The following is a 26,990-nucleotide window of genomic DNA, read 5'->3' as shown; positions in this document are numbered from 1 at the left end:
ATAAGCTGGAATGGAAGATTGCTGCTAATCCTCCGCCTCGGCCCGTGCTACGAGCGTTCTGGCAGTTAGTGTGACTCGGGGGTGTTGACTCATTTAAACTAACATATTCATCCTGCTGTAACCAGGTTTCTGTAAGGCAGAATAAATCAATATGTTGATCAATTATTATATCATTTACTAACAGGGACTTAGAAGAGAGAGACCTAATGTTTAATAGACCACATTTAACTGTTTTAGTCTGTGGTGCAGTTGAAGGTGCTATATTATTTTTTCTTTTTGAATTTTTATGCTTAAATAGATTTTTGCTGGTTATTGGTGGTCTGGGAGCAGGCACCATCTCTACAGGGATGGGGTAATGAGGGGATGGCAGGGGGAGAGAAGCTGCAGAGAGGTGTGTAAGACTACAACTCTGCTTCCTGGTCCCAACCCTGGATAGTCACGGTTTGGAAGATTTAAGAAAATTGGCCAGATTTCTAGAAATGAGAGCTGCTCCATCCAAAGTGGGATGGATGCCGTCTCTCCTAACAAGACCAGGTTTTCCCCAGAAGCTTTGCCAATTATCTATGAAGCCCACCTCATTTTTTGGACACCACTCAGACAGCCAGCAATTCAAGGAGAACATGCGGCTAAACATGTCACTCCCGGTCCGATTGGGGAGGGGCCCAGAGAAAACTACAATTATTGCTATATTATTTCTATCTTCACTAATATTAATACTAATCATTCTTTCTCTATAAAAATAATTATAAACATCATATTAATTCACCCTCTGTAACACCTTTTACATGAGTAACGCCCTACGTGCTCATGCAGCGTCAGTCACATGACCATGCTTGACCAATTGCGCACTGGACAGCCTGTACTTAACCTGCCCACAGACGGCGCTTCGTGACGGGTGATGAAAGACTGTTCAGACCAGCTTACTGGCATTTTAACCAAAATCTTCAAACTGGCCCCTGATACAGACTGCTGTCCGTTCATGCCTGAATACCTCCACCATAGTCCTTCTACCCAAGAAATCCCCCATAGTCAGTTTCAGTGACTACCGGCGTGCTGCACTCACACCGGTGTTGAAGTGTTTTGAAAACGACTTAGAAGTTACATCATGTCATTTATAACTCCCACTCAAGACCCATACCAGTTCGCTACAGCTTAACATGTTGTATTGGGAAGTAGCATTAGAAATGATGAATAGCTACACATGGATCCCATATGGTTCTTTATTTCATGGTTACTGCACACAGCAGCAATAAGAAAAGCTGCAGCACTAAATGAAATGCACTTCTATAATGTTACATAATTAAAAATCACATGCAGACACAAAATTTACAGTAGAACACATTACAATTCCTTATTCTTTCCTTTAGCTAGAACAAAGAGAATGTCATTCTGTAAAAATAACTTGTAGTTTAAAAATTCCTAATTGCATTTGTGACTTTTCAAGTTGTCTTTTTTGAAAATCAGTTATGACTGTGACGTTCCAGTACAGTTATTCTTATGCTCAGAACATCTGTTCAACATATAAACTGAAGTGTTTTGCTAAATGAAACACATTTCAGTTTCTTAGCTCATGTTACTTTGTACTGGGGGGGGGTCTAGTGGTTGAGCATAGGGCGTCAGACCAGAGAATCCTTGCTTCAAATCCCAGCCTGACTGGAAAATCACTAAGGGCCCTTGGGCAAGGTCCTTAATCCCCTAGTTGCTCCCAGTGTGTAGTGAGCACCTTGTATGGCAGCAACCTTGCATCGGGGTGAATGTGAGGCATTATTGTAAAGCGCTTTTAGCATCTGATGCAGATGGAAAAGCGCTATATAAATGCAGTCTATTTACCCTCACAAGCTTCCCATCAGATGGGGGGATGGGATGGGAGGCCGGGTCGACAGCTTGTACAGACATGTCTACTGCACTGCAGAGAGTCCGTGCCGCCATCGTGTGTGGTTTGCCTGAGGAACTGACCAGGTGGTTCTCTTTGGAGAAGGATGGTGAGCTGAAGAAACAACAGCTGGGAGCCTAGGACTTCTTAACAAGCAGCATCTTTGCCAATGGTCTGGTAGGGGCTGTCATAGCCCCCCCCCCCCCCCCCCCCACTATTCTCAACCCATCTGAGCGCTTATCCATTCACAACCTTTCCCTGTGGACAATAACATGGACAATTCATAAACTCAACTTGCTCACTTAACCCCCGTGGGTTTGCACTCGGACGGACTTGTAGAACCTTCTGGGATTATTATTTTGTGTGACCATTCAATGTTGCTTGGCATCACGTTCAACTCGAGAAATACTTAAAGTGCACTTAGATCATAAACCTGGTTCAGCTTCTGCAGTTGTAAATATTTCTTTTTTTTTCTCCTCCCTCTAATGCTTTGTAATTTCTTTTCACAATACACGGTAATTGCACCAATCTAAATTATTTGTGTATTGTCTTTAATCACTGTTCACCAGCTGCCAAAGTTGAACTTAGTCTTCTGATAGCCCAACTTCATCTTTCTGTCAAACCTTATATTAATAACTCATTAATATTATCTAGTGAGTCCCCAAGTGCCCGCTACACTTACATTTTGTAGCTGCCCAGATTATCGCTCACAAAGTCACTCTGTTCTCACAATGAAAATGCTTCATCGGTGCCGAGCTGTTATTGCTGTGAAGGTTCGCAAACTACCGGTTAGGTTGAAAGATCAAGATATAACCCACTTATCCCACATCTGGAACTATTCAGCTAAAATATATCTTATATAAAATATAGATCTTGCAGTCGATTAGCAACAAAGCAAGTTTTAAAAGACAGTTAAAGTTAAGTTTATTCAGTCAGCTAAGGGAAGAGGAACGCCACCTTTTTATTTATATTTATTTTTAATGTGATTTCTGGTCCAAAAGATGAGATTATCTTCTAGTCCATTATTTTCTTGTCCAAAACGTGGTGCTAAATTTGTTATCATCTACACTTCTACAGGGATACAGTTACTATGTATTTTAATTTATTGAGATCTTATTGTTCTCTGTTCAATTTGTTGTACTTTTATTTTATTTTATTGGTATCCCAGTGTAAATTGTGTGTGTGTGTGTGTGTGTGTGTGTGTGTGTGTGTGTGTGTGTGTGTGTGTGTGTGTGTGTGTGTGTGTGTGTGTGTGTGTGTGTGTGTGTGTGTGTGTGTATTGGTCTGCTGTCATAGTAGCATTCCATCAGTTCCTTATCTCAGTTCTTGTATGTCTTGGTCCAGTAACCCATTTCCCATTAGTGTGTCCTGGTTCCTCAACAACTGACACAGATCTTGTTAATCCAGGCAACATCTGGGCCAATATGGCTTTATTTATTTGTCTCTCGCTCATGATTTCAAGCTAGGCTGTGGGAGTAGCATATGTCCAGCCTGGGGACCCTTTACTGGATGTGTGTTCTGACCGGGGTTTGAACCCACGACCTGTTGATTTAAAATGTAGTTTAAAAAAGTTCATGTTTTTATCACTTGGTGGTGGTGCTTCACCACTGTATTGTTTATCGATACCTCTAACTGTCTGTGCAGAAGAAGCCACGCCATAGATATGAACAAAATTACTAGAGTGAATATCAAGCTCTTTGAATGAATGAATGAATGAATGAATGAATGAATTTATTCGGCACACAGACTCAACAATAACAAATAACTTGCAAATAGGACAATTTCACAGTGAACCTCTGTGACCGAAAGGGTGTGGGCAGATGCAAAAGCTTCTCCACAGTACTTTTGTCCACCACCTTGGGAGAAGAATTGGTTCACTTTTGAGATCCACAGCAACACCAAGAGCCACAACCCAAGTCGATACCAATCAGCTACATTCACTGGATACAAACTGCAACAAGAATCCAAACCACAGGTTCCATTAACATGCTGCACGACATTACAGTTTGAAGGGGGACTTGTATATATGGATGGAAAGTGTCACATAAATATATGTACTTGTTATTAATCTTATTTATGTATTTATTATTATTGGTAGTAGTAGTAGTAGTAGTAGTAGTAGCAGCAGTTCCAATTGTATTCAAGCACTTGTAAAATTTTAATACATTGCACCCTTGACTCCTCTTTTTGTGTGCTCTCTCTCCCCAGTACAGTAATAGATCAACATTCACCCTCATTCATAACAGCAGAATTCTTTCATGTCACAGAGAGACTGTGACTGACAGAACTCACACCACTAACTTTGTGTCAGTTCAATTGAATTAATTTCAATTAATTTCATTTGTATAGCACCAAATCACAACAGGTTACCTCAAGGTGCTTCACACAAGTAAGGTCTAACCTTACTAACCCCCAGAGCAAGCACACAGGCGACAGTGGTCAGAAAAAACACAGCACCAGGACAGGACAGATGGTCAAACACAGAATTAATAAAAACAAACAGAAGCAGAATAATCCAGCAAAACTAATGCAAAACACTGACAAACTTAAATAGTGACACATAAGGAGATGGCATGTAACACTTGAGGTAACAGTGATGAGAAATAGCTGTGAGGAACGCCAAGTGACAGGACCACACTTACAAACACACACAGGGACTAACTAATAGTGTGAAACACAAACCACAAAAAACCTGGAGTGAGTAGCACCTAAAACAAACCTAAATAAACTACCAAAAACAACAGTCATACATCAGAAGTCTGAAGGATGGCTGTGCGGCCAGCAGGACACCATCATTGTGAGGGCGGCCAGGTGAGCCCTTGGGAATAGGAAGTGCACAAAGTGGGAGCACTAATCCTCGGCCCCTCAGAACCATGAACCAAAGACACAGTCGTGGTGTCCTTCAGTACTCTCACGAAAGCTGAAACTTTCTCCAGTGAGAGCACGTCAAGTGCTGCTGCTGACTTAGGGCAGGTTTCTTGAGTGGTTGTTTTATGTTTCCTTCTGGATCTGTTGCGCTGTACATTGCGATTGGTCTGTAGATGATAAGTCTGGGAATGTTACTGTGAGTAACTCTGGAACTAACAGCTGAGACAGAGACATGGCAGGCAGAAGAAACTGTGGGGAGTCAACCACAAAGGAGGAGGAGTAGTTGGGAAAGATGAAGTCGATTGGGTCGATGATATAGGTGGGACGTGACTTGCTTAAGGAATGTCATTTTAGCTTGGAAAAATTGTGTCACGGTCAGTGTTTTCTTTGAGTATTTCTTCAACTCTATTATGGAGTTCTTTCTGTTCTGTAGCATCAGAGTTGCAAAAACAAAAAATAAATATTAATGGAACTGAACAGTGGGTGGCATTGTTGCCTCACAGGAAGAAGGTTGTGGGATCGCATCCCACCTGATATTTTCTGTGTGGAGTTTGCATGTTCTTCCTGTTTTCACATGGGTTATCTCCAGGTCCTCTGAGTTTCTCTCATTTCCAAAGTCAGGCCCCCTTTACACAGGAGGGCAGCCTGTTGCCGGAGTCTGTTGCATGTTTCCAGGTGGTTTCCTGGACAACTGAATTCAAGCTTCTCTACTATGTCTGTTGCATGGCTTAAAATGTGCCCAGGCCACAGAGGTGACAAGAAAAAATCTTTCTCTGTTACTGCTTCAGCAGCCCCTGTGGATGGTGTTGTCTCACGTGGAGTTTGTGCATTATGGATTTCCACTGAGATTTGCCGTTTTTGACATACAGTTGTATGCAAAAGTTTGAGCACCTCTGATAGTTTCCAAGATTTTCCTTTATAAATCATTGGTTGTTTGGATCAGCAATTTAAGTTAAATATATCATATAGCAATGCAAAGAGATCGGCCTCGAAGAGATTCTGGCAAACCATCCGACGCATCAGGAGGCGGAAGCAGCTCTCCACCAGCACTGTTTATGGTGCGGGTGGGGAGCTGTTGACCCTGACTGGGGATGTTGTCGGGAGGTGGAAGGAGTACTACGAGGATCTCCTCAATCCCATCGTCACGTCTTCCGAAGAGGAAGCAGAAACTGGGGACTCAGAGGCGGACTCATCCATTACCCAGGCCGAAGTCACTGAGGTGGTTAGAAAGCTCCTCGGTGGCAAGGCTCCTGGGGTGGATGAAATCTGTCCTGAGTACCTTAAGTCTCTGGATGTTGTGGGACTGTCTTGGCTGACACGCCTCTGCAACATCGCGTGGTGATCGGGGACAGTGCCTCTGGATTGGCAGACCGGGGTGGTGGTCCCTCTGTTTAAGAAGGGGGACCGGAGGGTGTGTTCCAACTATAGGGGGATCGCACTCCTCAGCCTCCCCAGTAAGGTCTATTCCAGAGTACTGGAGAGGAGAATTTGACCGATGGTCGAACCTCGGATTCAGGAGGAGCAGTGTGGTTTTCGTCCTGGTTGCGGCACACTGGACCAGCTCTACACGCTCCATCGGGTGCTCGAGGGTTCATGGGAATTCGCCCAACCAGTCCACGTGTTTTGTGGATCTGGAGAAGGTGTTCAACCGTGTCCCTCGGGGCACCCTGTGGGGAGTGCTCCGGGAGTACAGGGTCCGGGGTCCTTTGCTAAGGGCTATCCGGTCCCTGTACGACCGCAGCAGGAACTTGGTTCGCATTGCCGGTAGTAAGTCAAACCTGTTTCCAGTGCACGTTGGCCTCCACCAGGGCTGCCCTTTGTCACCGGTTCTGTTCATTATTTTTATGGACAGAATTTCTAGGCGCAGCCAGGGTGTAGAGGGGGTCTGGTTTGGGAACCACAGAATCTCGTCTCTGCTGTTTGCGGACGATGTGGTTCTGTTGGCTTCGTCAAATCAGGACCTTCAGCGTGCACTGGGGCGGTTTGCAGCTGAGTGTGAAGCGTCCGGGATGAAAATCAGCACCTCCAAATCCGAAGCCATGGTTCTCGACCGGAAAAAGGTGCTTTGCCTTCTTCAGGTCGGTGGAGCATCCTTGCCTCAAGTGGAGGAGTTTAAGTATCTCGGGGTCTTGTTCACGAGTGAGAGATGGATGGAGCGTGAGATCAATAGATGGATCGATGCAGCATCTGCAGTGATGCGGTCGCTGTATCGGACCGTCGTGGTGAAGAGAGAGCTGAGTAGGGGGGCAAAGCTCTCGATTTACCGATCGATCTACGTTCCGTTCCTCACCTATGGTTATGAGATTTGGCTCATGACTGAAAGAACGAGATCGCGAGTACAAGCGGCCGAGATGAGTTTCCTCCGCAGGGTGCTGGGCGCTCCCTTAGAGATAGGGTGAGGAGCTCGGTCACTCGGGAGGAGCTCGGAGTTGAGCCGCTGCTCCTCCACGTCGAAAGGAGTCAGTTGAGGTGGCTCAGGCATCTTTTCAGGATGCCCCCTGGACACCTCGCTGGAGAGATGTTCCGGGCACGTCCCATTGGGAGGAGACCCCGGGGAAGACCCAGGACACGCTGGAGGGACTACATCTCTTGGCTGGCTTTGGAACGCCTTGGGGTTCCCCCGGAGGAGCTGGGGGAGATGTGTGTGGATCGGGAGGTCTGGGCGGCTTTGCTTGAGCTGCTGCCCCCGCGACCCGACTCCAGATAAAGCGGAAGAAAATGGATGGATGGATGTCATATAGCAGACAAACACAATGATATTTGAGAAGTGAAATGAAGTTTCTAGGATTTACAGAAAGTGTGCAATAATTATTTAAACCAATTATTTAAGCCAACTTCATTTTGGAATATGGTGCTGTGGACTGATTAAACTAAAATTGAGCTATTTGGACAAAATAAGGGGCGATATGTATGGCTGAAAAAGAACACAGCATTCCAAGAAAAACACTTGCTACCTACAGCCACCTCGACCGCACCTCGACAGTGGGACCATGGGCACTACATTTGTGCTGGCCATGCAAATGGGCCCGCATTTTCTAAGTCCCCCATGACTGCTGTTGGAATTTTGTGTGTGGCACCTCAACTGTGGCTGAGTGTGGGTCGAATGGGCATGCACCCGCTATTCGCCCTCATTCAGCCACTGGTGTGAAGGCTGGCTCGATCACGACATTCAGCCAGAGTTCGACATGGCCGATCAATTGTGCAGCCCCTCGACTGCAGCCCGAGTGGTCCGACCTGCGTATGACATGTTACACAAACGTTGCAACCATGGTCAGATGACAGTACAACCTCATCTTGACCAACGTTAGAATGGGTTTCTAGCACGAGTGTGACGCGAATGTGGGGTGCATGTGCTGTGGTGAATGGTTGTGATGACTGCTGTACGAGACATTCGAGTGCGGCTACAATTTTTCACGAGTACCATTTGAATCCTTCTTTGTGTGCCATTCGGCCTCATTTGTGCCATGTGTGAAGGGGCCATAAGTGAGACCAGTGACAAACTTAAATTGTGGCATGTAATGAGATGAGACACAACAGGTGAGGTGACTGTGATGAGGAACAGCTGTGAAGAACACCAGGTGAGAGGACCACCTGTACAAATACAGACAGGGGCCCTCTGACAAACACAGTGAATCATCAAACCAAAAAGAACCCTGGTGTGAGCAGTACCTAAAACAAAACTATAAATAACCAGAGCAATCTCTTGATTTCTAACGTCTGCCGATCCAGATCACCTCCAAAATTTAATGGAGTCTTCCATGCCCTAATATCTATTTGTGGTGCAAATTTGGTAAGAATCCATGAAGTAGATTTGACATAATCCTTCAAAGCCTATATAAAGAGAAATCTTGATCTAGAATCCGGATCCGGATTGAGATCACCTCCAAAATTTAATGGAGTCTTCCATGGCCTAATATGTATCTGTGTTGAAAATTTCATCAAAATCTGTGATGCAGTTTTGACATAATCCTTCAACGCGTATATACAGTGATTCTTGATCCAGAATCCAGATCTGGATCACCTCCAACATTTAATGGAGTCTTCCATGGCCTAATATGTATCCATGGTGAAAATTTGGTGCAAATCTGTGAAGTAGTTTTGACGTAATACTTCAAAGCTTGTATAAAGTGAATCTTGATCCAGAATCCAGATCTGGATCACGTCCAAAATTCAATAGAGTCTTCCATCTGTGGTACAAATTTGGCGAGAACCTGTGAAGTAGTTTTGATGTAATCCTTCAACGTGTATATAAAGTAAAATTTTGGTACAGAATCCAGATCACCTCCAAAATTTAATGGTGTCTTCCATGGCCTAATATGTATCTGTGATGAAAATGTGGTGAGAATACGTGAAGTAGTTTTGACGTAATCCTTCAAAGTTTATAGAAAGTGAAACTTGATCCTTCAATCTGGATCCGGATCAACTCCAAAATTTAAAGGGTTCTTACATGGTCTAATATCTATCTGTGGTGAAAATTTCGTCAAAATCTGTGCAGTATTTTTGATGTAATCCTGCTAAAAGACAGACAGACAGACAAATAAACAGGTAATTTTATTACGTCCTTGGCAGATGTAATTACAGAGCTAAAAACCTGACTGGGTACAAAACCAAGGGCCAGTGAATGAAAACTAAACTGATAGTTAAGAAATGGTTAAGTTTGAAATAAAGGAAAACACAACAAACAACAGGCAGAGCATAAGACAAGGACAGAAGACAGACAGACTACAACATATCCACAAATGTATATATACGTAGCAACAAGAAACCAAATTTAAGTTTTTTTTTCTTTCAGACTTAAATTTCGATCTTAACACATTGACAACTCTCAAAATAGAGATACAATGAAAAACACTCATGTATATAAACATTTTTATTTATTCCTGAAGGATGTTGTTTTGTTCTACTTATTTTAACAAAATTTAAATATTTTATTGTATTTTATTTAATTTTGCATCTGTATATAAATGGCTCATATTAAATACTGTTTGGTGTGGTCCCCTTGAACTTTTTTATGTAAATATTTCGGAGTTATTTTTGATCAATAACGATTTAAAACAAACAATCTCTCTGAATGAAGGTAAGCCGATTCCTGTCCCAAGATGGCGACCGGAGCGACTGGCTGGTTTCGTGATGATGATGTCCGCTCTCGCGTTTTTTCAAACGCTGCGGTCAGGTCACATGACACGGATCAGGAGTCAGCTGGTTAAAGCGGAACACAAACAGAGACAGACAAACAAACAAACACAGACTGTGTTTGGACGCTCGTGTCTTTAGCGGAGCAGGAGGCCGATGGTTCAAGTGGAGTTGACGCCTCTTAGGTCATGGAGCGATTTTTTTTTCAGGATTCCAAAGATTTTCCAGACCTGATATGAACGATTTGTCCAGATGGAATAAGAGAGTCGTCAGTAATCTTCTTTACTATCAGACCAACTATCTGACAGCGGCTGTCGTTGCTTTCTTTATTGCCAGGCAAGTACACGAAATGTTCGGTGTTTAGTTTGGTGCGGTTTGTTTGTTTGTTTTACAAAACGAAATTAAAAATTCCAAGCATAAAAATTCTTCAGAAAAATACAATTTGAGAATGAGCAGTTCTGTCAAAAGGCACAGTATAGTACAGAACAAACAATAATAGTGATTTAATAAGGGCTCATTGTGCCCCTTTGTACTAATAGAGGGGTAACAATGAAAGTCAAGAAGGGGAAAAAATGAGAAAAGTCAAATAAATAAATGAGGCAGTTCTATTCTGTCTTCTGTCTGGGGTCAAATTAAATGGTAGACAAGACAAGTATTCATAAAGATATTTGCATTCTGAGACAACTCTAAAAAAGAGATCATTCTTTCTGAAAAAATAGTTAAATAATTCCTTAAGCTCTTTTTCTCTCTTTCCGAGGTACAGGCGATGTCACATAGGATTGCAGGATTGACGGATCCAAACCGCGAGGGGCCGGGCTGATCATGAGATACAATACCTGAAGCAGATGCTGCAGTCTGCATCTTAAAGTGACTGTCGCGGGAACAGGCCCACTACACTGACGGCGTGAGGAACGCTGGATGACCCCTGCCTGTGGTGCTAACACCTGCATGGACTTCTCATCTTCTTTATCTTATTATTTGTTTGATTTTCTGTTTCTTCAGCTTTGTAAAACTTGCAGACCTTGTAATTGTTAGAATGGCCCTAAGCAGTGGTCACCCCTCTGAGTCTGGTCTGCTATAGGTTTCTTCCTCAATATCATCAGAGGAAGTTTTTCCTTACCACTGTCGCTTGTGTTCTTGGTCTAGGGGTTGGTAAGGTTAGACTTTACTTGTGTGAAGCACCTTGAGGCAACTTTGTTGTGATTTAGTGCTGTATAAATGAAATAAATTGAAAACTGAATTGAAGATCTTTCTAAAGAATTTGTAAAAGTTTGACTACCCTGTCCAGGAGCTTTCAATTCAATTCACGTTATTTATATAGCACCCACTCACAACATAAGTCGCCCCAAGGCACTTTACAAGTGTACAGTTAACCTTACCAAACCCCCTGAGCAAGCACATAGGCAACAGAGGAAAAACTCTCTCTCCGGTGTAATTTGCTAAAGAAACCTCAAGCAGACCAGACGGGGAGGGGGGGGGGGGGGGGATGACCAGCTGCTCCGGCCATAGTAACAATAACAAAGATCAAATAAACAAAGTATGATAAAGACTTTTCAAACATGCAAAACACAAACAGAAATATTATAGGCCTTCAGCAATTACCATCCAAACACCCCGTCACACCATGACGATTTATCCAGTGTATGCCAACTGTATTGAAAACGCTGGCATACGTTTGTATAAGTTAAGAGCCCATTGAAACATGCTGATATACGGTGAGTACCTCAAAAAATTTTGAGCATGCGCAATATTTTTCGACATATGCCAGAGTATGGCTCATACATTCCACACATGCCATACATAAGTTGTATGTGACACACATTTTTTGTAATTTACTCATAAGTTGAAATACGTCCATTGATGCTGTCCATTGATTGGCTGAAAGCTGCAGTCCTCATGCAAACAGACTGCTTCAAATATTAAAACCATTCACACACTGAGTAAATATGAAGTCTTAATCTTACCTGTTCATTTCAGTCAGATTCATCATCACAGCCTGATGAAAACTTATCCACATAAAGTATCCTGATTTTGGAAAACAATGTCTGAAAATACTTTAATTCCTTGTTGTGGCTAAAGAAACGTAGCATTTTAAAGCAAGTCCCTCAGTGGTTTTTCTGCTCCAGGTGTGTTTTTCAGCCTGAGGATGTTGGGTCTGATCGGTCTCCCCATCTGTTCAGACCACATGGGGGGAGTTGGGGGACCAATCTGTCGTGGTCTGATCGGACGGGATGCTTTAAAAGTTGAAAGAATCACAGTGCCTCATTCATTCACGGCAGCGTTTACCACAGACATCAGTCGACTCATCAGCATTCTGCACCCAATGAAAAAAAAATCCCATGATCCACCAAAACAAAAATAAAATAATGTTAAATTACTCTATTTTGCCTCTGTGTGGAGAAGAGATGCCGCGCGACAGTGTAGGCATGCTGGATGATGAGCTTGTCAAAATTTAAGTGTTCCACCCGCCAAGCAAAAGGGTTCTGCTAGTGGTGGAAATGCAAACTAAGCCAGACTAACTGTTACAACCCGTACCATACTGTGGAGTACCGACCCGGACTGCTTGATGGAAAAGGGGCTGTCCATATACGCTGACTAAATCGTCAAGGTGTGACAGCTGCGTAATTTATTAGGTGTACACCAGTGTAGGCAAGCATTTTTAATACAGTCAGAATCTGCTGGCTAAATCATCACTAAGGTTGATTCTGTCCATCCACAAAAGGGTCCAATGATCGCACCTCAAACAGAGAAGGAGTGAACAAAATCAATCAGCCGGAATTAATGATACACAAAACACTTTTTTTTTCAGCAGGAAACCAAAAGAATTGCAGACAGGATGCTAATATGATTGTCGTCAGCTCGTCCTTTACTTCACTAATAGTCCCAGAATGTAGATATGATGAGACTGAGACCTGCTCTGTTATTAGGAACAAAATTAGGATGGAGAGGGAAAAATTACTTCAGAACAATGCTAGTTATCTTATTCCTATGAAAGAGAAAACAGATGAGCCGAATCTTGATTTGAATGTCTCCAGTGATTGACTGTTTTATTTCAGCAGGCAGATTCTTGCACAGAAAAGGTGCATGATTCTAGAAAGCTCTGTGGCCTGCTGACTTCTTTTTAACCTTTGTAACACACAGTAATCCTGCCTCATGAGAATGCAGAGTGTGGGCCGCTACATAAGGTTTAATTAGCTTGGCCATGCAGGGAGGTGTTAGTCTATGGAGGATTTTGTATATTCGGAACAAAATCTTAAAAATCTCACCTCACATGGACAGGAAGCCAGTGAAGGGAGGCCAGAATTGGGGTAATATGGTCAAACTTTCTGTTCCTAGTCAGAACCCCAGCAGCAGCATTCTGAACCAGTTGGAGTCAGATGCTGGACTGCAGTAAACGGAAATAGACTTTGCAGTAATCTAATCTGATCTGAATCAATGTCTCTGCATCAGCAATAGGCAGAACAGGTGAAATCCTCGTAATATTAAGGAGGTGATAGAAAGCAGTCTTAGTGATTTCTCTAATATGTAGGGCAAAGGACATCTAGATCAATGTCACCCCCAAGATTTTTCAGTTTATTGCTGCGATGTAACACATGAGTCCAAGGTTAAAGTTAGCTGGTCATACTAATACCTGTGTCTCACAGGACCAATGACCATCATCTTGGTCTTGTCAGAATTTAAAATTAAGAAGTTGCTAGATAGTGCAGCAAATAACGGAAACAATCATGCAAATGGTGATAAAAGCATCAAATTCGGCATAAATACTCCTTAAACACGCCTCTTTTGAAAAAAAACGATTGGCCACTTGTCTTTTCAATCGGTGGTCAGGTGGGGGTCAATTGAAGAATTACACAGATGTCAAAATTAAAAGATGCTCCAATCATATTGAAAAATATTCCACATTATTTGCCTGATCATAAAGATTCCAAAAAGGTATAGTTTGGACTATCTGTGACTGAATTCTATTGAGTTACGGGATAAAAACAGCAATAATGGTGACAAAGGTCAGTTTCATTTTGTACAGGGGTCAAAAGTTAAAGTTGCTCCAATTTTGGTAAAAAGTGATGCAAATTTTTGGTTGAGCTAATAGGATTAATAAATGGAATAGTGTTGACAGTGTTGAATGCTTGGTCTCCAAAGTAAAGTTCAAACAAGGTCTACGTCTATTGGATTCTATGACATGTGACATATGTTACCCTGTAACGTGATAAGTAAGGATGATACATGGTCCAAACTATTCTTTTTTAAAACCGTGTTAACTCAATTAGTAATTTGCATCACTTTTTACCAGAATTAGAGCAACTTTAACTTTGACCCCTGTACAAAATTAAACTGACCTTTGTCACCATTCTTGCTATTTTTATCTCGTAACACCATAGAATTCAGTCTCAGATAGTCCAAACTATACATTTTTGGAATCTTTATGATCAGGCAAATAATGTGGAATATTTTTCAATATGATTGGAGCATCTTTTAATTTTGACCTCTGTGTAATTCATCAATTGATCCCTACCTGACCACCGATTGAAAATTCAAGTGGCCAATCGTTTTTTTCAAAAGAGGATTGTCTGAGGAGTATTTTTGACGAATTTGATGCTTTTATCACCATTTGCAGGATTCCACTCTAAATATTCTCTTATCTGCTGCACTAAGACATCCAGTTTTCACTGAAGCCAGGCAGTCCTCTAAAGTCTCAGTATGTGTGAGATTATTAGCACTTACTGGCATGTACAATTGAGTGTCATCAGCATGGCAATGAAAAGTAATTCCAAAATGTCCCAGTATCTGACAGTACCCAATATTTTATTTAAACAAGATTTTAAGTACATTTTTATACAAGGCACACTGATCATGACAAGATAAGATGACAACCACATGAGAACATTGTCAGTAATCCCAAAATAATTTTCAGTTCTGTCCAATAATACAATGTGTGATGATCAGCCCAAATTTTAACACAGCACTAAGATCTAACAATAACATCACTGTGGCAGTATCTGAGACTATTGCAAGCAGAAGATCATTAATCACTTTAGTAAGTGCTGTCTCTGTGGAGTGGTGCATTCTAAATGTGGATTGCAGAAACTCAAAGAGGTTATTTCCTGCAAGAAAATCCACAAGCTGCCATGAAACCACTTTTTAAAAGCATTTTAGAGCAAAAGGATAGATTCAATATATCTGTCTGTAATTTTTCAGTGAACTCTTTCCTGAAATAAGTTTGCTTGCAGTATCCAGTTCATACATCTCAAAGTCTGTGCTGAGAGATGGAATGTAAGGTTTTATATTCTCAAATAATGCAGCAGACTCCTTTTTAGAGTAAGAGGCAGAATGAAAATCTTTATGAAATCGATGAAGTTCTTCAATTATTAATTTATGGTTCTGTATTATTAATCATAAATACATTTAAAACATAAATTTCTTGTCTTCTTACTTGTAAGCCACAGAAACAGTGTTTCTTTCACCTGCTTTCATTTGACACTCGGTCTTATGGCGCCTCCACAGCTCTCCTCAAGCACAGCTCATCTCATTTGGACTGAAGGTTGATGAACGTTGCTCTCGTCTGATTCAGACATTGCTGTTTCCTTACAGCATTCATCACCATCTTGTACCAGTCTAAGTTCCTGGTCTCTTAGGTCTTGGATTATTTTTTATCTTTTTCCCCAAATGTAATTGAAATTTGCCGAACCTTAAAATTCCCATCTGTTGCAGCGACTCCCAATTCTTAAAATGGATTTAATCTTGAAAACGAAATCCTTGATTAAGCTTCAGTATTCATCACATTTCAGTAAGTCTGCATTAAATTTCAAGTGAGTATTGCTGCAGTTAGTGCTGATTTTTGGTTTTGGATTCAGGATGTTCTTTCTGCTGGCTCGTGTGGTGGTTTGACCGTTTTGAGTTTTAGAATGTAAGAGCTGTGAATTAATCAGAAAACAAGGGTTTGTTTCTTTGAATTTGTACATTTCTGTGCTGAAACAGTCTGACATTCAAGCACAGCTTCAACTAATCAATCATCAATCCAGCATCCACCAACCATCCAACAGGTGGCAGACAAATCTACAGGAGATTAAACAGACAAAAAAAGTTGCTTTATTTTTGGTTGATAAAAGGGTTTGTCCTCATAGTTATAGTTCCCCCTTTTTCCTTTAATTAATCTTGGGGGGGGGGGGTGTCTTAGTTTTGATTGTGTTATTATGACTTTAATGTACACTTCTGAATAGTAAACCTCACAGGAAACGATATCTCATGAAAGAATCCGATTCTCATTAGTTTGAGGAATTGTGCTGAAAGCCAATGAACATGTCGCGTCTTTAGAGCAGGGCTGCTCAAAATTCAAAACTGAACTGAAAATGACTCTTGAATTTCAATTCAGTCCTTGATTTTCATTTGATCTTTGAACTGAGGTAGCAACAGGAGGCAGAATTACAATTCTAAATTTCAGAATTTTATACAGGCCTGCTTTGGAGGTCAAGGAAACCAGCATTTCCTCACATTTGAGAAACAAATATCTTTACGTTTCTCCAAGTGTTTTTATTGGCAGAGTGCTTCAGATTCTAGTATGATGTGGTGGTCTCCAGCATCATCTTTCTATGCTGTAGTGTGCTGGGGCAGCAGACTGAAGGCAGCTGGCATGAACAGGCCATGATTATAGGCCAATCTCGTTCTTACCACAGTTTTCTAAAATTTTGGAAAAGGTATTTAATAATCAATCAATCAATCAACTTTATTTTTATATAGCGCCAAATCACAACAAACAGTTGCCCCAAGGCGCTTTATATTATAAGGCAAGGCCATACAACAATTATGAAAAACCCCAACGGTCAAAACGACCCCCTGTGAGCAAGCACTTGGCTACAGTGGGAAGGAAAAACTCCCTTTTAACAGGAAGAAACCTCCAGCAGAACCAGGCTCAGGGAGGGGCAGTCTTCTGCTGAGACTGGTTGGGGCTGAGGGAAAGAACCAGGAAAAAGACATGCTGTGGAGGGGGGCAGAGATCGATCACTAATGATTAAATGCGGAGTGATGCATAAAGAGCAAAAGAGAAAGAAACAGTGCACCATGGGAACCCCCCCGCAGTCTACGTCTAAAGCAGCATAACTAAGGGATAGTCCAGGGTCACCTGATCCAGCCCTAACTATAAGCCTTAGCGAAAAGGAAAGTTTTAAGCCTAATCTTAAAAGTAGAGAGGGTATCTGTCTCCCTGATCTGAATTGGGAGCTGGTTCCACAGGAGAGGAGCCTGAAAGCTGAAGGCTCTGCCTCCCATTCTACTCTTACAAACCCTAGGAACTACAAGTAAGCCTGCAGTCTGAGAGCGAAGCGCTCTAATGGGGTAATATGGTACTACGAGGTCCCTAAGATAAGATGGGACCTGATTATTCAAAACCTTATAAGTAAGAAGAAGAATTTTAAATTCTATTCTAGAATTAACAGGAAGCCAATGAAGAGAGGCCAACACGGGTGAGATATGCTCTCTCCTGCTAGTCCCAGTCAGTACTCTAGCTGCAGCATTTTGAATTAACTGAAGGCTTTTTAGGGAACTTTTAGGACAACCTGATAATAATGAATTACAATAGTCCAGCCTAGAGGAAATAAATGCATAAATTAGTTTTTCAGCATCACTCTGAGACAAGACCTTTCTGATTTTAGAGATATTGCGTAAATGCAAAAGGCAGTCCTACATATTTGTTTAATATGCGCTTTGAATGACATATCCTGATCAAAAATGACTCCAAGATTTCTCACAGTATCACTAGAGGTCAGGGAAATGCCATCCAGAGTAAAGATCTGGTTAGACACCATGCTTCTAAGATTTGTGGGGCCAAGTACAATAACTTCAGTTTTATCTGAGTTTAAAAGCAGGAAATTTGAGGTCATCCATGTCTTTATGTCTGTAAGACAATCCTGCAGTTTAGCTAATTTGTGTGTGTCCTCTGGCTTCATGGATAGATAAAGCTGGGTATCATCTGCGTAACAATGAAAATTTAAGCAATACCGTCTAATAATACTGCCTAAGGGAAGCATGTATAAAGTGAATAAAATTGGTCCTAGCACAGAACCTTGTGGAACTCCATAATTAACTTTAGTCTGTGAAGAAGATTCCCCATTTACATGAACAAACTGTAATCTATTAGACAAATATGATTCAAACCACCGCAGCGCAGTGCCTTTAATACCTATGACATGCTCTAATCTCTGTAATAAAATTTTATGGTCAACAGTATCAAAAGCAGCACTGAGGTCCAACAGAACAAGCACAGAGATAAGTCCACTGTCCGAAGCCATAAGATGATCATTTGTAACCTTCACTAATGCTGTTTCTGTACTATGATGAATTCTAAAACCTGACTGAACCTCTTCAAATAGACCATTCCTCTGCAGGTGATCAGTTAGCTGTTTTACAACTACCCTCTCAAGAATCTTTGAGAGAAAAGGAAGGTTGGAGATTGGCCTATAATTAGCTAAGATAGCTGGGTCAAGTGATGGCTTTTTAAGTAATGGTTTAATTACTGCCACCTTAAAAGCCTGTGGTACATAGCCAACTAACAAAGATAAGTTGATCATATTTAAGATTGAAGCATTAAATAATGGTAGGACTTCCTTGAGCAGCCTGGCAGGAATGGGGTCTAATAAACATGTTGATGGTTTGGAAGAAGTAACTAATGAAAATAACTCAGACAGAACAATCGGAGAGAAAGAGTCTAACCAAATACCGGCATCACTGAAAGCAGCCAAAGATAACGATACATCTTTGGGATGGTTATGAGTAATTTTTTCTCTAATAGTCAAAATTTGTTAGCAAAGAAAGTCATGAAGTCATTACTAGTTAAAGTTAATGGAATACTCAGCTCAATAGAGCTCTGACTCTTGTCAGCCTGGCTACAGTGCTGAAAAGAAACCTGGGGTTGTTCTTATTTTCTTCAATTAGTGATGAGTAGAAAGATGTCCTAGCTTTACGGAGGGCTTTTTTATAGAGCAACAAACTCTTTTTCCAGGCTAAGTGAAGATCTTCTAAATTAGTGAGACGCCATTTCCTCTCCAACTTACGGGTTATCTGCTTTAAGCTACGAGTTTGTGAGTTATACCACGGAGTCAGACACTTCTGATTTAAAGCTCTCTTTTTCAGAGGAGCTACAGCATCCAAAGTTGTCTTCAATGAGGATGTAAAACTATTGACGAGATACTCTAACTCACTTACAGAGTTTAGGTAGCTACTCTGCTCTGTGTTGGTATATGACATTAGAGAACATAAAGAAGGAATCATATCCTTAAACCTAGTTACAGCGCTTTCTGAAAGACTTCTAGTGTAATGAAACTTATTCCCCACTGCAGGGTAGTCCATCAGGGTAAATGTAAATGTTATTAAAAAATGATTAGACAGAAGGGAGTTTTCAGGGAATACTGTTAAATCTTCTATTTCCATACCATAAGTCAAAACAAGATCTATGATATGATTAAAGTGGTGGGTGGACTCATTTACTTTTTGAGCAAAGCCAATAGAGTCTAATAATAGATTAAATGCAGTGTTGAGGCTGTCATTCTCAGCATCTGTGTGGATGTTAAAAATCGCCCACTATAATTATCTTATCTGAGCTAAGCACTAAGTCAGACAAAAGGTCTGAAAATTCACAGAGAAACTCACAGTAACGACCAGGTGGACGATAGATAATAACAAATAAAACTGGTTTTTGGGACTTCCAATTTGGATGGAAAAGACTAAGAGACAAGCTTTCAAATGAATTAAGCTCTGTCTAGGTTTTTGATTAATTAATAAGATGGAATGGAAGATTGCTGCTAATCCTCCACCCCGGCCCGTACTACGAGCATTCTGACAGTTAGTGTGACTCGGGGGTGTTGACTCATTTAAACTAACATATTCATCCTGCTGTAACCAGGTTTCTGTTAGGCAGAATAAATCAATACATTGATCAATTATTATATAATTTACCAACAGGGACTTAGAAGAGAGAGACCTAATGTTTAATAGACCACATTTAACTGTTTTAGTCTGTGGTGCAGTTGAAGGTGCTATATTATTTTTTCTTTTTGAATTTTTTTGCTTAAATAGATTTTTGCTGGTTATTGGTGGTCTGGGAGCAGGCACCGTCTCTACGGGGATGGGGTAATGAGGGGATGGCAGGGGGAGAGAAGCTGCAGAGAGGTGTATAAGACCACAGCTCTGTGGTCTTATACTAAATAATAATTTAGTAATTAGGTTAAATTATTTTTTTTTAACTAAACATCATGTCCTTACCGAGCAGCAATACGGTTTTAGAAAGAATTGTACTACTTCATTGGCTGTAATGGATTTTGTCGATCAAATTTCCAACGTGATTGAAAATAAGCAATATACTGTAGGTTTATTTTATTTTATTTTATTTACAGAAAGCATTTGATACTATAGATCATACCTTGCTACTGGACAAATTACAGAAGTATGGTATCAGGGGATTTGCAATTGACTGGATAGCAAGCTACTTAGACAATAGGTATCAGTGTGTCCACATTGGTGGGACAAATTCCGAGTTCTTGAAGATTACTTGTGGGGTGCCCTAGGGTTCAGTCCTTGGGCCATTGGTGTTTCTTTTGTATATTATGATATATGTTTGGTTTGCAAGTCCGTAAGTTGTATTTTATTTGTGGTTGATACGACTATGTTTTGTAGTGGGGATCATTTGGGAAAGCTCCTGGACAAGATGGAGAACGAATTACATAAATTTAAACAATGGTTCAATTTAAATAAATTATTGCTCCATTTTAGTAAAACTAAGTGTATCATATTTGGGAATAAGTCCAGGAACTTAAGCAAAAATCTATTATTACATGATATTGAAACTGAAATTGTAACAGATACAAAATTTCTTTGTGTTTATATTGACGATAGATTAAGTTGGAAAACACATATTAATTATGTTAAATCTAAAATGTCAAAAGCCATTGCAATTCTGCATAAAACCCAGGACTTCCTCTCCCAACATACATTAACTACTTTGTATTATCCATTCCTTGTTCCATATATGAAATATTGTGTCAAGATTTGGGGAAATACATATAGAACTAATACTAAACCAGTTTTTCTGTTACAAAAGAAAGCTCTAAGAATTATCAGTAATAAACCATATCAAGAGCCAACAAATCCGTTATTTGCTTGTCTGCAAATTTAAAAATTCTGGGACTTGGTTGATTACAATACAGATTACGTATAAAATCAAAAATAAGCTTTTGCCTCTACATGTCCAGGATCTGTTTAAAATTAGGGATTCCAGCTACAGTTTGAGATGAACATTATTATTTGAGAAATTGAAGATCCATACTACTGTTAAGTCATTGTGTTTCCATCAGGGGTGTTAATATTTGGAATAATTGTCCTGATAATATTAAAATACTTGGTACATTGGTTGGTTTTAAAAGGCTTTTAAAAAAAGAACATACGTGTATTTACTTGTTATAGTTTGAAGGATTAGGTTTACCATTTTTGTCATTGTTCACTATTACTTGTTTGGTTGCTTTGAAATTTCAGTGATTGATTAAGTTCTTTCTTTTTCTTTTTCTTTTTTTTTTTTTTGTATAGTTGGCATGAGTATATACCTATATGTATATATTCTTTATTTTTAATGGTATAAGGGGAGGGTGCTTATAAGCTTTGCTTCTGCTTTCACCCTTTCGGTCACATGGGTTCTCCGTACATTATTCCTTTTATGTTTTGTTATTGTCTTTGTTGTTGCTCATCTGTGTACCGGATCAATAAATGAATTCAATTCAAATTCAAACAAACTTAACAAGCTCATTAGGAGGGCTGGCTCTGTCCTCGGGGGGAGCTGGAGTCTGTGATGGATGGAGGTGTTGGAGAGAAGGATGGTGAAAAAACTGCTCACCATCCAGGATAACACCTCCGCCCCCTGCACACCACACAGATGTCCTGTCAGAGCACCTTCAGCCAAAGACTGAGGCCACTGAGGTGCACCGCAGAACACCACAGGAGGTTCTTCCTACCTGTAGCAATCAGACTGTATTCTGCAGGATGGATACACAACGATCAGTTATTCAGTTGCTCAGAGCTATGTGCAGTACTGTCAACATCTTGTGCAAGTGTCTTTCAGTCATTTTGCATAAACATGTTGGACGCATTGTTATCACTGTTCAAAAAGAAAACAAAAAAAGTAGTGTTTACTGTTTCTGCACTCTGGCAAAACAATTTCCTTCGGGATTAATAAAGTTTGTCCTTTAAAATTGTCCATGATGATGTTTGTGTTGTTGTACAGAGGGCATGAAGCCACTTGGTGGGGCCAGTGAGTCATGATTAAAGTAGCTGCCTGATGTCTTGCAGCTTCCTGAACCCTGTGAGGATGTTCACAGCCTTGTCTCTGGTATTGGGCATCTACGCGGGATCACTGTGCGCCAGTGAGACCAGGACAGTAATTTGCACCTTTAACAGGCAGAGGCCCACAGTGTGTGCGATCGGTGTGGTGGCGGCTGGCTATGTGTTGCTTTCTGTGCTGGGGAGTGTCACAGTGTTCGTGTCAGCAGTCACTCTGACCTGTAAGTTCAAAACACTGCAAGGTCACATTTTAGCAGTGAAATCATGATAACTTTAATCCTTTCACAGAATTTGACACATCCACAGTAATGTTCAGACATCCACCAGCTTTGGCACTGTAAAATACTGTTTGAGCTACTTGTATAAATGGCCACAGTTTCAACTTAATTCACACAAATATTAATTTTGTACCTATCTGTCTATATTCTACAAATAATGAATGTTTGAGTTCAATGGAACACGTGTTCCATTGAAAGAATGCATTCATTATTTGTTTTATATAACACCTAAAATAGATTCTTGTCATTTGATATTTTATTCATTTATAAACAACAGAAAAGGGACTTACATTTTGGTATGCATCACTGGTGCTTTGACATCAAGACTCCAACACAAACTTTAAATAGGAGTCCAAAATTTATGAGTCAACCTACAAAAAACAACTCTGACGATGTAGTCCGTGATGCCGACTGCCGTCTGCTTTCCTAACTCCAGCCAAAAATCGTGTCAGAAATTTGTCCAGCTTTTAATCCTAACAGTTTTTCATGCCTCCAGACGGCTTATGGTGTGGTGAATTTGTTTTTGTTTGTGTGTGTTAGAGAAATTAGCAGTGTCAATTTGCTCCTTCAAATCACCGTCTGCCAGCAAAACGAACGCTGCCACATTTAGCTAAACGCCGCCCTCGGTAGTGTGAGCATGCACGGTGGTCGGGGCGTGCAATAGCACATTTCATATAGCACCAAAATTGCACGCTAAAAAAGAGCTATTGCACAGTAAATGAAACACAATGGCAAATGGTGCAAATAATCCATGTCACGTGACATATACAAGCGACCAATCAAATGACAAGGATCCACTCAGCCATTTTATATATATATAATTATTATTATATTTATTTATTTTTACATTTACCAAATACATTTGTGTGTGTGTGTGTGAGCAAGAGAGAACGTGATGAGTTTTTGATCCAGTTTGGAATTGGTGTTGTGTTAAATGAGCCGTCCTTTCAGCAGACAGATGAGTTGCAATGAGGAATCAGTTGCCTTGTGAGGAAATGTCAGCTCAGACATTTTGACCGTGTGGCACGTTTTCTGTCCAGGCAACTAAATGAAAAACAACAACATAAAAATCTCCCTAGTTTGTTTTCATTTATTGGAGTCCATAAACAAACTAATACCTCAAAGTAACAAACACTTTTGACATTTCAATGCAATATATAAACACGGGGACAGACATCATAGCTGTTTAGAGCTCCACCAGCCAATCATAAAACAGCTGTGTACAGTGAAATAGAAGTCAAAGTAGATGTTAGGATCACTGTGTTTGTTTTCCCACATCATTTTAACTTTTTCTGATTTGGGGTTGTAGAGATGAGGCTAGAAGAGGTGCAACAGAGGTCACAGGTCACATCCCGGTGGCCTCAGGATGTTGTAGCTTAGAAACATGAAGTCAATTAGCTTGTAGCATGTAGCATGAGGTTGATGTCCTGTGACACTTGTAGGACGCTTATGTGGTGATACCCAGCACGTTTCAGGCAGCATCAAAGAGCATTTTAGAAAACTGATCTTGAAGAAGCACCTGTAGTTTTTTTTTTTTTTTTTTTCCTCAGTTCTTTGGTTGTTGACTGGATGTGGAACATTTTGCGGTGGGACCCTGACGAGATGAACCTGAGAGAAACAAGTGTTTAAGCTTGCCTCATGGCCATAGAGCATACAACCTTCTACAGTGACATGTTGTCATTGAGTAGAACGAGAAGTGATGATGACAGCAGAAATATTTTTCATACATGCATTTTCAAAAAAAAAGGAAAAAAAAAAAACTATTTCCCTAATATAGGTGAAGTGCTGATACACATCTGTAACTTTTCTGACCTAATAAAAGTCTTTGAGAGTGGGATCAGGAAATTTGAAGTGTTACAAAATTAATCCCTTGACACATGTCACAGAATGAATCACTTAAGATTGTTGGAGTCGTGTTTTTATAGTTTAATTATCTGTCTGAGCTTGTTTTGCATGTAGTTTGCCAACACAGTATTCCCTTTGTTTCAGTGATATTTGCACACGCGTCATTCCGCCTTCGGAACATGAAGAACAAACTGGAGAGCAAGCTGGAATGTGCTGGACTGAAGAGGTCACCTATGGGCATGTTGCTGGAGACTCTGGGCCAGCAGGATGAGAACTTACAGCAGATCCAGAACTTCCTGGAGGCAAAGCTGAAGTGATGGATAAAGATGTGTACGCTTGACGTTTTGACCAGAGGGTGTTTTTCTTTTGTTTATGTTTGCCTGTTACAGTGCTGCACATAGAGCGTTCACCTGTTTGTTTGACGAAAGCTTAAATTCGACCTCAGGATATCTGTCACCAGAGCTTGGCAAAAAAAAAAAAAAAAAAAAAAAAACACACATTTCCTCTGTTCACATTAATCCAGGTGAATTCAGGAACTCAGGTGTCTGTTTGCACTAAGAACCTGCCTCACACAGGCTGGAGCCTATCCCAGCAGTCACGGGGTGAGAGGCAGGGTACACGCTGGACTGGACGCCTCAGCAACTAGGTGTAAAACAAATGATTTTGCCATGTGAGTGAGTGATCAGTACCGACCACAGTGATCTGCAAAAACCAGACACTGGAAAATCTAAACAGAGTGAAATTGAACCACTCTGACACATACACTGGAAATGTTTTTAATGATTTTAATTTAATAGGTACACTTGAACCTAATGCAGTATATTACAACAGTGGTGTAAAAAAACAAAAAATAAAACACAATACACTTTATTAGGATAGTCATGTTTCTCTTTTTTTTATTGAATGTGTTTGAGGAAGGTATTAAATTTTCATGTCATTTTGGAGGCTGTAATTTGTGTTGCTGGACTAGACTCTAGAGGGCGTCACGCATGCTAAACTTCTGGCGGTGAAACAACCATCGAGAGCATTGGGGCGTCATATGCAGTGCGTTTCTAATTAAAGTTTATAATAGGGTAAGGTTAAAAAAAATTGAATATATGTGTCATTTAAAAACTTGAGAAGTCCGTGATGTCATTTCATTTGACTTTCAAATGGTGTGTTATGTGCCAAAACAAATTCACATTCATGAAAAGGTGAACACAACCTATGGGACATTCTGGGCCTTAATAACCAGTAATTCAGCAAATAACTGAAACAATACTTCACATGGTGATACAAGCACCAAATCCAGCACAAATTCTCTTTAGACATTGCTCTTTTGAAAAAAAAAAACCAACGGGCCACTTGAATTTTCAATAGGTGGCCATGTAGGGGCCAATTGAAAAATTACACAGGGGTTAAAATATGAAAATGCTTCAATCATATTGAAATTTGTCTGATAATAAAGATTCCAAAAAGGTGTAGTTTGGACTATCTATAACTGAATGTTATGGAGTTATGGGGTAAAAACAACAAGAATAATGACAAGGGTCAATTTCAGTTTTTACAGGGGTCAAAAGTTACAGTTGCTCCAATGTTAGTAAAAAATGGTGCAAATTGTTGATTGAGCTACTTCGATTAATAAATAGAATAGGTTTGACTGAGTTGAATGCTTGGTCTCTAAAGTAAAGGTCAAATGTTGACATCCATTGAATTCCATGACATGTCAATCAATCAATCAATTTTATTTATATAGCGCCAAATCACAACAAACAGTTGCCCCAAGGCGCCTTATATTGTAAGGCAAGGCCATACAATAATTACGGAAAAACCCCAACGGTCAAAACGACCCCCTGTGAACAAGCACTTGGCGACAGTGGGAAGGAAAAACTCCCTTTTAACAGGAAGAAACCTCCAGCAGAACCAGGCTCAGGGAGGGGCAGTCTTCTGCTGGGACTGGTTGGGGCTGAGGGGAAAGAATCAGGAAAAAAACATGCTGTGGAGGGGAGCAGAGATCAATCACTAATGATTAAATGCAGAGTGGTGCATACAGAGCAAAAAGAGAAAGAAACAGTGCATCATGGGAACCCCCCAGCAGTCTAAGTCTATAGCAGCATAACTAAGGGATGGTTCAGGGTCACCTGATCCAGCCCTAACTATAAGCTTTAGCAAAAAGGAAAGTTTTAAGCCTAATCTTAAAAGTAGAGAGGGTGTCTGTCTCCCTGATCTGAATTGGGAGCTGGTTCCACAGGAGAGGAGCCTGAAAGCTGAAGGCTCTGCCTCCCATTCTACTCTTACAACCCCTGGCAAAAATTATGGAATCACCGGCCTCAGAGGATGTTCATTCAGTTGTTTAATTTTGTAGAAAAAAAGCAGATCACAGACATGACACAAAACTAAAGTCATTTCAAATGGCAACTTTCTAACTTTAAGAAACACTATAAGAAATCAAGAAAAAAAGATTGTGGCAGTCAGTAACGGTTACTTTTTTAGACCAAGCAGAGGAAAAAAATATGGAATCACTCAAAACTAACACCTGCATCATATCAGATCTGCTTGTTAGTCTGCATCTAAAAAGGAGTGAACACACCTTGGAGAGCTGTTGCACCAAGTGGACTGACATGAATCATGGCTCCAACACGAGAGATGTCAATTGAAACAAAGGAGAGGATTATCAAACTCTTAAAAGAGAGTAAATC

The 26,990-nt window shown here is 40.5% G+C and overlaps 1 pseudogene; it reads left to right on the top strand.

Annotated features, from left to right (window-relative positions):
- Positions 1 to 10,005: 10,005 nt before the first annotated feature.
- Positions 10,006 to 25,500, top strand: LOC117507627 (annotated as a pseudogene).
- Positions 25,501 to 26,990: the final 1,490 nt, after the last annotated feature.

Source organism: Thalassophryne amazonica, chromosome 3, assembly GCF_902500255.1.
Source record: "Thalassophryne amazonica chromosome 3, fThaAma1.1, whole genome shotgun sequence".
Classification (NCBI taxonomy): Eukaryota; Metazoa; Chordata; class Actinopteri; order Batrachoidiformes; family Batrachoididae; genus Thalassophryne; species Thalassophryne amazonica.
Note: the sequence above shows the minus strand (reverse complement) of the source record. Positions and strands in the feature narration are given on the sequence as shown.